The sequence below is a fragment of the Tiliqua scincoides genome, chromosome 9, assembly GCF_035046505.1.
Source record: "Tiliqua scincoides isolate rTilSci1 chromosome 9, rTilSci1.hap2, whole genome shotgun sequence".
NCBI lineage: Eukaryota > Metazoa > Chordata > Lepidosauria > Squamata > Scincidae > Tiliqua > Tiliqua scincoides.
The window spans coordinates 18,472,952-18,490,238 of NC_089829.1; positions in this window are offsets into that span (position 1 = coordinate 18,472,952).

Below are 17,287 nucleotides of genomic sequence, written 5' to 3' on the forward strand. Positions count from 1 at the left end.
ATGGCTTTTGTACTGCTAGAGTTAAGGGCAGCAGCTGCTTCCCAAACACTCACAAGAGACTCCATTTGGTCTCTTGTACAGGGACATTTGGGAGCCTGGTGCATATGACTGTTTCATTGCTAGGCAGGTATTCACACTAACAGTTTGTTTCTTAATTGTAAACTAGAGCTTAAAGGTTGGGTCAGTGGGGATTTCGGTTACTCAAACAAACATGTAGGAAAACACACACTCCCCAGTTACAGCACAGATCACTTCCACGTTGTGAATCCAACTAAGTTTATATTCCACACCAGTGTTCTTCAACCCCAAAGGGATAACGGAACCTGGGTTGAGGGGGAGAGAATGAAAAAGGTTGAAGACAACTGGACTAGAACACCATCAGATAAAGGGGGAGGCACTTGTGTACCCCTTCAGATACCAGGAGAGTGTGTTCCCATTCCTGCTAAGGTTCTTGGAAATACAGGTGCAGCCCATTTATCCATGGGTTTTTTATCTGCAGATTTGTCTCAATGGGGTGGGGGTACTGAAAGTCACACACGCCTTTGCCCTTCCCTGGCCTCTTGCTCTGTTTCCAGGCAGCCCAAAACACTGCAAAAGGGCTCTGCCTCACCCAGGCAGGGAATAGCCCTGGAAGAGGTTCCCCTTTTGAAGGAAGATTCCTGGAGCCCCTGAGCCAGTAAAGAGGCCGAAGAGGGAGGGGCAGAAAGCCCTGTGTAACCAGAACATGTGCAGCAAGGTGGAGCTCTCTCTCACACATATACACAGGGGCAGGTGTGGTAGCAACAGAGGGGATTGCTTTAAAAAAACCCAGGGAGTGCTTGCTGAATCCCCCCCCCCCAATGATGCAGGCAATCACCACAAGCAAGCCTTCCCACCAAGCAAAGCATGAGATATAGCTTAGGATGCTCTCCACACTTTCCTGGGAGTAAGCCCCATTGACTACAATGGGGCTTACTTTGGAGTAGAAACACATAGGGCTGGACTCTGAAAAGCTCAGCATCCCACCTGTGAAAGAAGTGGGACAGCTGGCAACGGGGAGGGCTCAGGGGGGGGAGGCAAGGGGGTTGCTTTAAAAAACCCAGGGAGTGTTTGCCCAATCCCCCCCCCTGATGATGAAGCCTTGGAGAGACAGGTGATGGTGAACAGAGAGCCAGACTACGTCCCAGAATGCTCCGGGGCAGAGGAGCTTCCATGATGGTGGCCAGGGAGGGCTGCAGGAGCAGCAGCAGCAAAGATAAGGAGGAGGAGAACCTGCAGCACTGTTGGGAGGCCGTCTGGGACACAGAGGACTAGGCTTCCCAAGCAAGCTCACCTTTCCTACTGTGAAAGAAGCCGGAGAGCTGGCAACAGGAGGGCTGAGTACAGAGAAGAGGGGAGGGGATTGAGAACAGCTGCCTTAGTTTCCTTCCATCTGGAAGTATCAGGCTGCAGCCTCTTTGCTTAACTCTATGGACGAAAGTTATGTGGATAAATAGGCTCCACCTGTAGTGCTAAAATAGCTTTCACTAGCTATTTTCACAAGTGCCAGGCTTCACAGTAACTTTTTTTGCTTTCTAATAAGATATTTAGAATCTTTAGAATTTTTATAAGAATAATTTAGTGCTTGGGAGAGTGTTATGGGGCAGGTAATGGGTGAATGGGGTCTGAGGAGGGCAGCAAGATTGATGGTGGTTTCCCAGTCCCATACTTTATTGGGGTCATGGAACTGTTCTGCACTCAAGCTGGGGCAGTTTTCTCCCTCTTCTCAGCTAGTACTGTTCCCCCAACTGTGATCTGGCACCCTACCCTGTTAGGATATCCTGAACACAAGAATTGGGACTGGAGAATAGCAGCAAAGCAGTTCCCAAGCCTGCCCAGTCCTGCCTGAAAACTTTATTTCTGTAGGAAGACAAGAGAATTCCTTAGAATTAAATTTGATGCTGAGCTCATTAGAGATTCAACAGAAGGAAGTAATGTTCAGACAGATTATCATATTTAAACCCACACACCTGAAACAAGGTTTTTTGTTTTGTTTTTATAGTTAATTCTGGTATACTCTTGTACAAGTTAGCCTGGGGTTCTCACATTTTTACTTGGCTTCGCAAGATACAGTGTACAGATCTTTGAAAAGGTCAACAGGCATGTGGATGCGGGAGAACCCGTGGACATTATGTATCTGGACTTTCAGAGGGCGTTCAACACGGTCCCTCACCAAAGGCTACTGAAAAAACTCCAGTCAGAGAATTAGAGGGCAGGTCCTCTCCTGGAGTGAGACCTGGTTGAAGACCAGGAAACAGAGAGTGGGTGTCAATGGTCAATTTTCACAGTGGAGAGAGGTGAAAAGTGGTGTTCCCCAAGGATCTGTCCTGGGACCGGTGGGACCCACCTTATAGCTCTTAAATGGGGGCTTAAATAGCTCTTAAATAGCTCTTCCAATGGGGGCACAAGAGTGGGTCCGACTCCACCATAGAATCGCTGTGGGTTAAATTATCAGGTTCGAGGAGGGATGTAATAGTGGGGGCATGCTACCGTCCTCCGAACCAGAAACCAGAAGGGGACCTTGAGATGAGGAAACAGTGCAAAGTTCCCAATTCCCCATCCCTCTCTATGTTATTGCAGGTCAATTTCAGACTCAGGCAAGGGAATCTGACCTCTTTCTGTGCTCATTTATTCTCTCCTACAAATGCTAACAGCACCCCCACCCAAGGAGGACTTAGCTCTCCCTTGCTCTCTTCTGTTTCCTCATCTATTTATTCATTTATTTATTTTTCACATTTTTACTACTATGCTTGATTCTTGAGTGGAGTGATGGGGAAGAGGAGTGGCCATCTGGCACTTACACCCACCTCTTGCAGGCAGGGGAACAGCACTTTTCCCCTTAGAAGCCCTGCTGGCCTTTCCACCTTCCAGAGAAATCTCACAAGAAGGAAGCACTGATGGACTGGCCGGGAAGGAAACACTGGGGACTGGCATCAGTTTGTGACATCATCATCAGATGTGACATCATCAGCTGACAGGTTCTGGGAGCTGTATAAATTGTGGGCACAGGGAGGGGCTGAGCGTGGGTTGTTAGAGGCGAGGTGGAGAGAGGAGGTGGTGGAGAGTAGTGGATTTCTGTGGTTGGTATATTGATTTGGCGTGAAAGGCGGGGTGAAAGTGAGAGCGAAAGGAGGTGTGAAAGGCAGAGAGGAGTGAGTCGTGGGCTGTGTGTGGAGTGAGTGGGATTTTTATCTTTTCAGTTTTTTAATTTCTTCTTTTGATTTTTTGAATTCATTTTTATTTTATTCATATTTATTTTATTATAATTTATGATTTTATTTTATTTGTGTCTTTTGTACTGATTTATTTCTTCATCCATTTATTTCTTTTTAATTTTTTATTTTGGTTGTGCTATTTTTAAAATTTATTTTTATATTCTTTGATTTATTTGTTGCATATATAATTATTTATTTTCTGTTTCTTTAATCTTATATACTTTTATTCCATTGCTTCTTTCTTCTCTTTTCTTATCTTCCTTTTACCTTTTTCTAAGCTTTATTTTCTTTTTTCTTTTTTAAAATTTCTATATTTCTTGATTTCTCCTTCATTCTTCCTGCATTCATTTCATTGCTTTTTCCCCTTCCTTTATCTTTTCATCTTTTTAGATTATAGTATTTGGGGTGTTTGGGGAGGGTCTTTATTTTTAGAGTAGGTTCTTAGTCAGTGTTAGGTTTAGAGTGTAGATAGGGGGAGACTTTGGGAGGGATCGTTTTCTTTATTATTCTTTTGTTAGGTTTGTAGTGGGTGCTTTGGGGGAGGGCTATAGATATTTAGTTAAGGTATAGAGTTAGTGTTAGATTTAGGTTTAGAATAGATAAGGAGAACACAATGGCAAATAATCTCCTTGGCAAACTGAGAAGGTAAGATGTTCCTTGCAACTGCGCTACACCCCACCCACCTTATAGCTCTCAAATGGGGGCTTAAATAGCTCTTAAATAGCTCTTCCAATGGGGGCAAAAGAGTGGGTCTGACTCCACCACAGAATCGCTGTGGGTTAAATTATCAGGTTCGAGGAGCGATGTAATAGTGGGGGCATGCTACCGTCCTGCAGACCAGAAACCAGAAAGGGACCTTGAAATGAGGAAAGAGATCAGGGAGGTGTTGAGGAGGGACAGGGTTGTAGTCATGGGGGACTTCAATTCTCCTCACATCGACTGGGTCAATTCATGCTCTGGTCATGAAAGAGAGACCGGTTTTCTTGACATGCTAAATGACTGCTTTAGAGCAACTAGTCATGGAGCCCACCAGAGGACAGGCGACTCTGGATTTAATCTTGTGTGGCTCAGGATCTGGTTAGAGAGGTAAATGTTACTGAGCCATTGGGGAACAGTCACCATGCTGCAATTAGTTTCACCATGCATGTCGGGGGAAGAGTGCCAAACAAATCTAACACAAAAACCCTTGACTTACGAAGGGCCCCTCAAATGAGGACGCTGGTTAGGAAGAAGTTGAAAGGGAAGGTAAAGAGGGTCCAATCTCTCCAGAGTGCATGGAAGCTGTTTAAAACAACAGTAACAGAAGCCCAGGAGAAGGGCTCAAAGGAATACCTCAAAGGAAGAAGGGCTCCGCTAAGTCCAGGAGGGTGCCCGCCTGGCTAACGAGCCAAGTTACAGAGGCTATAAAGGGCAAGGAAGCATCCTTCTGTAAATGGAAGTCTTGCCCTAATGAGGAGAATAAAAAGGAACATAAACTGTGGCAAAACAAATGTAAGAAGGTGATACGGGAGGCCAAGAGAGACTATGAGGAAAAACATGGCCAGCAACATTAACAGAAGAGTCAACAAAACCTTTATTAGGCATAAACATTGGATAGGTGAAGACTCTGTACAGAAACCGTAGAGAGAATATAAACCTAAGTAGTACACAAATATATGCATATGTGCACACCTACGTGTACACACAGATACAAATGTACATTACATTTTACATACTAACATGAATTATTTAAAAGACAGAAAACAATCAGTTACTCTGCAGATATTGCCAAGATGTAATCTACTCAGTGATTACTTGGTACAGAAAGTTTGGCTCGATTCAGATTACTCAAATTTAGGACTCTGACAGAGCGGCCGGGGAAAGCTTTCCATGCATGTCTTTGTCAGTTCCTGGATATCACAGGTTGGAAGAGCGATTCAGCTTAGTTAAGGCAGTTTCTAGGCAGAAGGTTAGGCTTTGCAAGGTAGCTGAATCCCTTTCAATGGTGTTCTTTATTACATTTGGATTAGGAGAGTTTGTTTGCTCAATAGAGCGGGGTGTTGCTGCAGTCTTATCAGCTGTCTGGGCAGGCAGCCAAGAATCTCTTTGTGCAGGGATGGAGGATGATGCAGTGGTCAGAGGCTTCAAGCTATGTGTGGAGGCGGGCAGCAGCTCTTGATTAGAGTCAGAGAAATCAGAGAAGACTCTCTTACTGTTATTTTGAACGTGCTGAGAAACCTTCTCATCTGAAACAGAGTCAGGGGAGTTGTAGAGGTGTCAAAGGACAGAAGGAGTCTGACTCTAGATGCAGGACTACTTAGCCATTGGGCACTTATCATGTCAATCTGATTTAGATCCATACATAAAAGTTTACTTAAGGATATTTTTACACAGAGCCTGTCCCTCCATTTTCCATAATTTACTGGCACTCTGCCAACCTCCAAGAGAATTTGGTTTGCTTGGAAACAGCGTGAGTGAGAGCCAGCAGCTTTAGGCAAAGAGACAGGTTTGATCCTAGATTCTTTCGCAGAGACAGAGGCATCCTTGGGCATTATCTGCGTGTGGCTATAAGCTCGTGCTGTTGCCGGAGAACTGCCCTTGGGTCTTAGGGCCGTTTGCTCCTGCAGCTTCTTTGGTAGTGCATCAATTTGGGAGGATATAAACTTAAGTTCCCGAAAGATTGCCAAAACTGTTCTAGCTGCAACAAGGGAGTGATCTCCCAAAAGAGTTAAGAGGGAAGTATTGCCTGGTTCAAGGTCCACCGGTTCCTCTTGGTCCCCGTGAGCTAGGTCCTTATCTCCCAGTGCACTCTTATGAGCATCAACATTTAGCGAGATCACTTCAGGGCAGGACCCATTCTTAGTGTTTCCCAAACATGGTACGCTGTTAGGTTCTTCCGCCTCCAAATCAGTTTCAGTCTCTAGACAGCCCGAGTTGTTAGACGAAGCAGGGTTGGGAGTAACACTTACGGTCTCGTTCCAAGATGTTATTTGGTCCAGTCGAAGTTGTGGGGAACCACTGCCAGCTCGCTGCCTTTTCCTTCTCCTGCCCATGTTTTCAATCCAAATCCTACACAAGAGTAGGCACTCCAAAGCAGCAAAATAACCAGTATCAATGTTGTCAGCAGGATCTTCAGCAAGTTAAAATATCCTGGGAGAAGAAAAAACCTCCCGGGTTGCCACTAAGGCTAAAATTGATAAGAGCTCCAGCAGCCGAGATTCTGCTAGAAGGCAGCCATCTCCTCCCCCCCCCCCCAGCAACATTAAAGGGAATAATAAAAGTTTCTTCAAATATGTTAGAAGCAGGAAACCTGCTTGAGAAGCAGTTGGTCCTCTGGATGGTGAGGAAGGGAAAGGGGAGATAAAAGGAGACTTAGAGATGGCAGAGAAATTAAATGACTTCTTTGCATCTGTCTTCATGGAAGACGATGTCAGGCAGATACCGCTACCTTGAACGGTCCCTCCTGACTGAGGAATTAAGTCCGATAGAGGTTAATAGAGAAGATGTTTCAGACCTAATTGATAAATTAAAGATCAATAAGTCACCGGGCCCAGAAGGCATCCACCAAGAGTTATAAAGGAACTGAAGAATGAAGTTGCTGATCTCTTGGCTAAAATATGCAACTTGTCCCTTAAAATGGCCATGGTGCCAGAAGATTGGAAGATAGCAAATGTCACGCCGATCTTTAAAAAGGGAAGGAGGGGGGACCCGGGAAATTATAGGCCAGTCAGCCTCACGTCTGTTCCAGGTAAGATGGTGGAATGCCTCATCAAAGATAAAATCTTAAAACACATAGGGCGCAATCCTAACCCCTTATGTCAGTGCTTTCCAGGGCAATGCAGCTCTGAGGTAAGGGAACAAACATTCCCTTACTCTGAGGAGGCCTCCGTGAGTGACACCCAACTGCAGGATGCAGCACATACCCCATTGGCATCACTATGCCAGTGCTGGAAAGCACTAACATAAGGGGTTAGGATTGCGCCCATAGACAAACAAGCCTTGCTGAGGGAGAATCAGCATGGCTTCTGTAAGGGTAAGGCATGTGGATCCACATCCAAGGCATGTGGATGCGGGAGAACCCGTGGACATTATATATCTGGACTTTTAGAAGGCATTTGACACGGTCCCTCACCAAAGGCTGCTGGGAAAGCTCCATGGTCAGGGAATTAGAGGGCAGGTCCTCTCCTGGATTAGGAACTGGTTGGAGGCCAGGAAGCAGAGAGTGGGTGTCAATGGGCAATTTTCACAATGGAGACAGGTAGAAAGCAGTGTGCCCCAAGCATCTGTCCTGGGTCCGGTGCTTTTTCAACCTCTTCATAAACGACCTGGAGGCAGGGCTAAGCAGTAATGTGGCCAAGTTTGCAGATGACACCAAACTTTTCTGAGTGGTGAAGACCAGAAGAGATTGTGAAGAGCTCCAGAAGGATCTCTCCAGACAGACAGAATGGGCAGCAAAATGGCAGATGCGTTTCAATGTAAGAAAGTGTGAAGTCATGCACATTGGGGCAAAAAAATCAAAACTTCACATATAGGCTAATGGGTTCTGAGCTGTCGGAGAGATCAGGACCTGTCTCAGGAGAGAGATCTTGGGGTCCTTGTCGACAGCTCAATGGAAGTGTTGACCCAATGTGCGGCGGCAGTAAAGAAGGCTAATTCCATGCTTGGGATCATTAGGAAAGGCATTGAGAATAAGACAGCTTATATTGCAATGCCGTTGTACAAATCAATTGTAGAAACCTGGAGCATTGCGTCCAGTTCTGGTCACCACATCTCAAAAAGGATATAGTGGAGATGGAAAAGGTGCAAAAGAGAGCAACAAAAATGATTACTGGGTTGGGGCACCTTCCCTATGAGGAAAGGCTATAGTGTTTGGGCCTCTTCAGTCTAGAAAAGAGGCGCCTGAGGGGGGACATGATTGCGACATACAAAATCATGCAGGGGATGGACAGAGTGGATAGAGCGATGCTCTTTTCCCTCTTGCATAACACCAGAACCAGGGGACATCCACGAAAGCTGAGTGTTGGGAGAGTTAGGACAGACAGAAGAAAATATTTCTTTACACAGCATGTAATTAGTTTGTGGAACTCCTTGCCACAGGATGTAGTGATGGCATCTTGCCTGGATGCCTTTAAGAGGGGATTGGACAAATTTCTGGAGGAGAAGTTCATTATGGGTTACAAGTCATAGTAGGTATGTGCAAGCTCTTGGTTTTAGAGGCAAGTTGCCTCTGACTGCCAGATGCAGGGGAGGGCACCAGGACGCAGGTTGTGCCTGTTGTCTTGTGTGCTCCCTGGGGCATTTGGTGGGCCACTGTGAGATACAGGAAGCTGGACTAGATGGGCCCTTGGCCTGATTCAGTGGGGCTCTTCTTACATTCTTATGAGTGGTCGTCCTCCATGACCTCCATCCCCCACTAGTTGCCCTCTCCCCCCAGTGTCTGCCCAGGAGTGACTTCCTCACTGTTCACGCTCTTGCAGGCTTTGCTGCTGCCTCAAGATCAAGAAGCACCAAGTCCAGCCTTCTGTGTTGAGAAAGGCCAGCAGAGAATGTCAGCAGGTGCTGGCCAAATTGAGCAACAGGAGAGTCTATCCAGCAAAAGAGCCAACACCAGAGATCTCCTCCTCCTCCTCCAACAGCAGGACATCCTCCTCCTCCAGCAGCTGGACATCCTCAGAGTCCACCCTCAACTCGTACTGGGGGTCCAGAGGTAAAGAGTCCTCTTGTCCTTCCCAGCAGCAAGCAAGCTTTCCAACAAATGCCATGCGTCATCTCTGGAAGCTGAAACCAAGCAGGTTGCTGCTTCTGAGGGCCACGCAAAGGCATACATCTCTCTTTCCTTCTCTCCTTCCAGATACTCTAGGATCTGCAGAACGGGAAGGCAGCAAGGTAAAGTCTGCTCACATTTCTCCCCCTGGGACCAGGCTTTCCAATTCCTTCAAGTGTGGAACACACTTGAATGTCTTCTTCAAGAAAACTGTGGCTGGTGAGGACAGGGAGCCACCTGGGCTGGCAGGGCTGCCTGTCCGGCTGTCAGAAGAGACAACATCGCTGCATCCATCAGCATGTCAACTTTCTCATGGCTGAGTTTCCAGGGGGTCCTTCCTCTCACTTTTGTCTTTTGTCTTCCCCATTTCTCTTAGGAAATCTATAGCATCAAAAAAGCGTGGTGCAGGAACGTGAGCGAGGTGACCACTACAGGCCAGCCGGTGCACACCATAGAAGTGAGTGTCTTGTGGACATGATGGTCAGGGAAGTGAAGCTGGTGGGCAAGATGCCTACCTGGGGTTGACCCTGAATTTGGGGACTCTTCCAAGGGTCCTGGCGCTCTGCTGGGTGAGAGTGGGGGATGCTGTTGCATGACACTGACATGTGCTTTTACCTCAACAGCCGGAAGCAGCCAGAGACGCTCCAGAGATACGCACCATCTGGGTGAGGGAGGAAGACGGCCCCTCCTCCTCCTCCACTAAAGGTAACAGCCATTTCCAAGGAAAGGGGGAGGGCAGGGCCACATCCCAGTAGACTCTTAAGCCACTCGCTGTCCGTGCCTGAGGCCATCGCCTTCGCTGCTGACAGAGCAGCCAGCAAGGTTGGCCACTTGTTTCTGAGGCAGACATGCCAAGTGGGCCTGTCTTGAGACCATCTCCAGACTTTCACTGTCGGCAGTGACTCCCCACCCCACCTCCCTATCCTTTTCTGAAGGCAAGTAGAAGATAACATCTCTCTTCTTCCTTCCTTCCAGATGACCTTCTATATGAAGACCTGGAGGGGGAGGAGTAGAAAGGAGGAGGAGCAGAAGAAAGACGGTCCTCGGAAGCCGTCCTCACAGACCCCCAGCTGGAGCCATGGCCAGTGTGGAGAATGCCAAGCAGCAAGTGACACAGGCTGTGGGAATGACCTTCATGTGTGAGGGAGTGCCTGGTGGAGGCAGGATCCGGCCTTGCCCTCCTTCTGTCCCAAGAAACATGCCAGCCCTTTGCAAGACTGGATCGGGGCAGACAGATGTACATATGGAAGAACCAGCAGGCAGAAAACTCAAATGTGGGCAGACCCACGAAGCCATTGAAAGTAGAAGGGACAAGGGAGGAAGCAATCCTGGTCTCCAATCAGAAGAGAGAAGGTGGACAAATCTGGATGGACACTGAAGGAGAAGAATGTGGCGTAAAAGCGAAAATCCAGACAGGAGGAAAGCGAGGCAGACAGCAACTGTTGGGAGGAGAAGCAGAGATTGAAGGAAAGCAGGAAAGGGGACCACAGGAAGAGGCAGCCCAAAGGATTGCGGTGCTTCCCCCTCATCTCTCATCCCCTTATTGGTCTGCTGGTTGACAAGCCCTGATGACTTCCCACCCCTCCACAAGTTCTGCGGCAGGTCCTCTTGATTGCTCCTCCTCACAGGTCACAAATCCCCACAGCCTCGTGTCACTTGCTGGTGGGCCATCACTGCTCCAGCTGGGGGTCTCAAGGATGGCAAGGTTCCTGGATCTCCACTCTTCGCTTGGCTCCTCCGTCCTCATTCCCAGCTTCCTTCCTGAGTGCTGGTGGCTTCCGCCCTCACTTCTGGCTGCTCTGGCTGGTGGTCTCCTCCCTGACGCCTGGCTCCTCTCCTGCTCCTGACTCCTGGCTTCCTAGCTGATTTCTGGCTAACTTCCTGTTCCTGGGTGGACTCATCAGGTCTGGATTTCCATTGTGGCTCCTGGCTTGACTTCTAGCTTCTTTGCTGATTTCTGGCTGAGTTCCTGGTCCAGGGTGGACTCTTTGGCTCTGTCTCATCTCCTGCCTTTTTCTTATTTTTGGACACTTCCAGTTGCCCAGAAGCTTCTAGGCTACTTCACCAGCTGAAAGGATGCCGTGACATCCTCCTGTGATAGACTTCATCCTGCTGTTGGAATCAAATACTGGTTCATGAAAGGAACACTCTCCAGGAAGTGCAGGACTCCTGGGAATTGTTAGAGAAATCTGTGCCTATATTTCAGTGAAGGCTTGCAGATCTTCTGCCTGAGAAAGGACTGATCCAGATCCATCCCTGCCTCTCTGGCACTCAGTCGGCTTGTCTGCTTCTGGTCTGTAAGCACCACGCTGCTGCTTACAGAGTTTAGTTAAAGCCAGACACACATCACAAAGGTAATGGCTGGTAAAAGGTTATTTTAATTTTAATTCTTGTACTTTCTTAATGCGATACAAGGACATCTGCAAGAGGGATTTGAAGACCTTAGGAGTGGACCTCAACAGGTGGGAAACCCTGGCCTCTGAGCGGCCCGCTTGGAGGCAGGCTGTGCAGCATGACCTTTCCTAGTTTGAAGAGACACTTGGCCAACAGACTGAGGCAAAGAAGGAAGGCCCATAGCCAGGGAGACAGACCAGGGACAGACTGCACTTGCTCCCGGCATGGAAAGGATTGTCACTCCCGAATCGTCCTTTTCAGCCATGCTAGACGCTGTTCCAGAACCACCATTCAGAGCGCGATGCCATACTCTTTTGAGACTGAAGGTTGCCAACTACTACATTTTAAGCATTTTGGTGCTTCAAAGCAGAAAAATATTACTTTGTCAAAAGAAATTTCATGTAGTAGATTTCGCATTAATCTGCTTTGGGTTTTTTGCTCTAGGGTCCCTGGTAAGTCCAGCACTGGAAAAAACTCTGTGGTGCCCCTCTTCCCTTGATGCTCTGAGCACATGCTTATTTTGCTAAGTGGTTAATCCAGGGCTGGGAGCGGTCCAGAGGCACGGCTCTTCCCCATTCACCACACACTCTGCAGGGTCAAACATACAGGTTAAAAGTGACATGCAATTCTACCTTTAGCTCTTTCTCTCTTCACGTCACCCCGAACCCCCAATTTCCTGACTGGAATTTCCCATTGGGATCCTCACACTCAAAATATCCACAGCCAGATGTGGCACCTCTCCTCCCAAGTCCTTCTTTCTTAGCACACTCTCTGAATCCATTGACAAGGTCACCATTCACCCTGCCGAACGAGCATGAAGTCTTGGCTTTCTCTTTTTCCAGCCACTCCTGGCTGCCAACGTACAGAAAGGTCCAGATTTTTAAACATCCCAGAAACTCCTTCACAAACACTTTAACTTGATTTTGAGTGGTCCGTGCAAATGGGGGGCACATTTCAAGAACTGCAATGATAAACACACACACACACACACACACACAATCCAGTTTAGTTTTCCCTGCTTCTTACCTTCTTGCACACATAGTCATTGGGCAAGTACACCACAGATCTGAGCCTCTTCAGCATGTCAAAACCCATTCGCCGGTCACAACCCTGAATGAAAGAAAGGAGGAATTTATCTGCCTTGTACACATCTGACAGGACTGAAGGGTGCAAAACCCAAGGAAATGGGAGACCATACCTGAGAGAGCGGCACCTTGCTAACAATGTCATAGTTCACGTCCACAGCAATATCCAGCCTCATGGTGTCAGGCAGCTGTAGCAGCAGTTCTGATTCATCTGCAGAAAAGGAGGCAGAAACAAGAATCTGTTCACCCTGAAATCAGGAATCACAAATACATCTGCCAACACTGAAGGTGGACTCTGCACTTGGGGTGTCTGCGGCAAGAATATCTGCACAGTCTCCTTTGCCATGGACTAATATGGGGATCAAATGACAGTGAGCTATAGTCTGCTGGCTTGCAGGTGCCCACCTGCAGAGTCTTCAGCACATCTAGAGTGCCCCAGTTTTCAGTGCAAAGACTAATAAGGAGATCCCCTGAACCAGATTCCTGGGCAGAGCTACATGTCATCTAGTTAGGTAGGTTAGGCTGAGAGATAGCAATTGGCCCTAGGTCACCTGGGACACAATGAGACTAAGCAGGGATTTGAACCTAGAGCTGCTAGGTCTAAGTTCAATCACAAAACCACTACACAATCCTGGCACTCAGTGCAGAACTGCCCAGCACACTGCAGTAGCTGGTACCCTGCTGACCTGCGTTAGGGCTCTTTCCTTTCAGCATGCTGATGGCAAAGTGAGGATTGCCCCTAAGGCAGAAGAACTACAGCAGGACCAGAGGTAGACAGTATCCTGGCCTACTCGCAAGGAGGGATATTTCTCTTGCACCTGCCACTTCAGTTGCTGAGGCAACTAGGAAGCAGGAAGGAAAAACAGCAAGACAGGAAAGGTTGTGAACTGGGTACAGCTGGGGCAGAGCAGCAAGCCATTCGTGTGCTGAGAGGAAGCATAGCTAGCTGAGAGTTCCAGGGTGCGGCTGGGTAAAGGAGGAAAAAAGAATGATTTGACCCCTTTCCCGCTTGGGGAATCGAGGCACTAGGGAGGGAGAGATTCCTCCCAGAGGTTGCAAGCAAGGGGAGCAGGAAGTTCCAGATTTTGGCTTTCTGGTCCTTTGTTTGATGGGCACCCCCATCTTGGACTGGTGGAGTCTGATTCAGGAGCCCAAGTGTATGAGGCAGGCCACACACACATCACAGGAGGCAGGCTCAGAGGTGTTTTTCTTGTCAACAGATCCCTACTGACGTAGGCAGATATTTCCCTGGGACAGAAGTTTAAAACTTTTTGGTCCTCTTTTTCAACTTCCGATGGCCTCCTCCGCTCGCTGCACACGTATGTTCCAAATGCCCTCCCTGAGTCAAGATGGTGCAAATAATGTACAGTCAGTTCTCATTATCCTCTAAGGCAGTGGTTCCCAAAATGTGGGTCAGGACCACTGGTGGGTCGCAACCCAATTTTTGGTGGATTGCTGAAGGGTAATGGAAAGATCAGATAACTAATTGCCTCAAGCCCTGAAGCTATTCAGAAATCAGATGCTGTAGCTGCTAACTGCCCTGCAAGGAGCTGAGCTCCTACAGTTTGCAAGCATGTATAAATATAGGGAGGTCAATGTTTGTGAGTCTCTCTGGTTATTATACATAAATAAATAAATAAATTTTTAACAGTCTGGTAAACCTCCATGGGTCCTGGTAGTGTCGTTTTAAAAAGTGAGTCCTGGTGCAAATTAGTTTGGGAACCACTGCTCTAACCACTGGTTAGGTTCCTGGAAACCCTAGCAGATAGTGAATTTGCATCTAATGAAACATTGATCCTATTGGATCTCTAGGGTTGGATGCAAGGGGTACCTGAGAGGAAGGAGTACCATACGTGCCATCAGATAATCCAGCAAAGACCCCCCAGGAAACCAGCAGAGTGCAGCAAGAAGTGCCAAAAGCTCTCCAAAAGCTGCAGGGACCTTCCAGAGGCTTGCCAGGACATTCAGAAAGGCTCTTGTGACCAGTGCAGACCCCTTTAAAATGGCTGGTGGAAGCTTCTGCCCGCCATTTTAAAGGGATCAGAGCTGGTCGCAGGCACTATTCTGAAGGTCTCTGCATAGCAGATAAGGAGAAGAGGGGTATGGATAATGAGAGGTAGTTAGCAGTTCTGCCCCTCAGAGAGATATGAATTCACAGATAGTGAATCTGCAGATAAAGAGAACTGACTGTAACTAAGGAACATGGAGTCATCAGAGGCACAGCAAGACATCTTATGAAATCAATAATCAAAACTACAGGTTAGCCTTACCCAGCATGCCTTGAGAGTGCCAAGTGTGTTCATACCATGTTTTGACTCTATTCTGAACAGAACGAGGAATTCTGTAGAAAGCCATGTATTTAGTTGTGTTGGCCATACAGCTCCAGTATTATGTTTGTCCAGCTGTAGCAGCACCAACAACATCTCTCATCTGGCAGTGAGATTAAAAGAGAAAGAGGACAAATTAAGGGGAGTGTTATTTGGCATTAACTACAGCTGTTGTGAGCAATGTAACGAAAATGAACTCAACTACACACTGTATGAACATGTTAGCATCTACGTAATCTCATTCCTTCAGCTGAAATAGCTACTCTGGCACCCACCATTTTCTCCAGTACAGAAAGGATCCAGGAGATGAGGATCACCAACTCTATGGAGAAATGTAATTTCATGAGATTGAAAGTTAATTATGGTGTTTGAGGATGTATTCTGCTAAACTGGAACATGATACCTGACCACCAATTGCTTGGTTCATGGGGGAATGCCTGAACATTAATTTGAGTACAGTGCAGGTCAAACATAATTCCAAAACTGGTTGGAAACACTAGTTCACAAAGTGGTTTACATAGCCAAATAAATCAATAAATGGATTCCTGTCACGGTCTAAAAAGAGATGGAGAGGAAGAGACACCAGCAACAGCCACTGAAAAAGATGCCATGCTGGGTGAAGAGGGACAGTTGCTCTCCCCTGCCAAATACAGGTTGGTCTCAGACCACCTGTGGACCCATTCCCGGACCCCCCTGCAGATACTAAGTGCCTATCAGAGCACCTCCAGTTGCAACTGGAAAAGTCTTCTACTCAAGTCCAGAGGTGTTCTGTGGCAGGGGGAGGCTGCATGCGGCCTCCGCGCACCTCACAAGGCCTCCAAGAGACTTCTGAGAGGCACTTCTCGTTTTTTGTCAAACCAGCAGTGCCTCTGAGGAGGCCTTCTGAAGTGTATGGAGCTGCTGGGACTTGTTCCCGATCACAGATGCCAGCAGTTAAAAATAACACCCAAAAGACCACTCTGGTTTCTTTCTTTTCATTTGATCAAACCCCTACAAAGCACTTTTACATCTAACCCCTAAACTGAGCACCTGCCATCTTCAGCAATGCCAGCAGAACCACCAAAAGAGCAGTGCTCTTCCTCTCCCCTGCTTGCAGGAAACAGCAGCACCTGCAAAAGCTCCCTGCCAGAGGCTTTGAGGAACGGGCTGTGCACATAGCACATCCTGACTTACCTTTAAGCAGCGAGGCAAACGCAGGAGCGAATTGAAGCCAACCTTGAGGTAAAGAAAATCCAGTGGCAGAAGACAGATCACATCCAGCTGTAAAGGCACACACACACACACACCCACACCCCCTCAGCAGAAGTTAGTAACCAGACTTACCTTCCCAGCACATTATTTTGGAGGTCTTGGATCTGGCTGTGCCACACCTATAGGGGAGAACCTGAGGCTCAGTGGGAGAGCCCTCACTGCTTTGCATACTGACAGTCCCAGTAGGTTCAGTCCCTGGCACCATCTCAGGTAGGAAAACTGGAAATGCCCTGCTGCCGGTCAGTGCAGACCTCATCGTGTTCTGACTCAGAGCAAGGCAGCTTCCACTGTTCCCCCTCCTGAGGAGATTGACCTTCAGAACATTCCCTTGAAATCAGTCACTGCCTTGTAGGTAACTAAAGGAGGGAGGTACCTACCAGTTTGCCCAGGCTACACAGTGGCCTTAATCCTGAGCAGGGAAAATCTGCACTGGAACTCTGAAAGAAGGATGCTACCCCAGATGTTGTGTTGTCCTAGGCAGCCCCTATCTATTGAACTATTTCACCAGGTTGACTCCAGACCAGGGAAGCTCCCATTGCACCTCCTTGTCTGCCTTTGAGATTACTCTAGTTCTGTCCTTGGAGCTGCTTTGAGGTACAGATGTCCTAAATCAGTAAATAAAGTCAAACGGCTGGGAATGATGATCGTGCTCCCCCTAGGGGAGCAGACGCTCTCACTTGTATCTGTGATCTGAAGTCCACAGAACTTCAACTGATGTTTGCAAAGGGGAAGTGCGTCTGTGAATTCCCCACATACCCAAAGGAAAATCTTGTCACTATTTAAACATTCTAATGCCATGAAGGAACCGTTTAACTAAAATCAAGCTGCTGCTGTCTCCCTAAAAACAATACAAGAGGCTGTGAAGGGCAAGGAAGCTTCCTTCCGTAAATGGAAGTCTTGCCCTAATGAAGAGAATAAAAAGGAACATAAACTGTGGCAAAAGAAATGTAAGAAGGTGATAGGGGAGGCCAAGCGAGACTATGAGGAACGCATGGCCAGCAACATTAAGGGGAATAATAAAAGCTTCTTCAAATATGTTAGAAGCAGGAAACCCGCCAGAGAAGCGGTTGGCCCTCTGGATGGTGAGGGAGGGAAAGGGGAGATAAAAGGAGACTTAGAGATGGCAGAGAAATTAAATGAGTTCTTTGCATCTGTCTTCACGGCAGAAGACCTCGGGCAGATACCGCTGCCCGAACGGCCCCTCCTAACCGAGGAGTTAAGTCAGATAGAGGTTAAAAGAGAAGATGTTTCAGA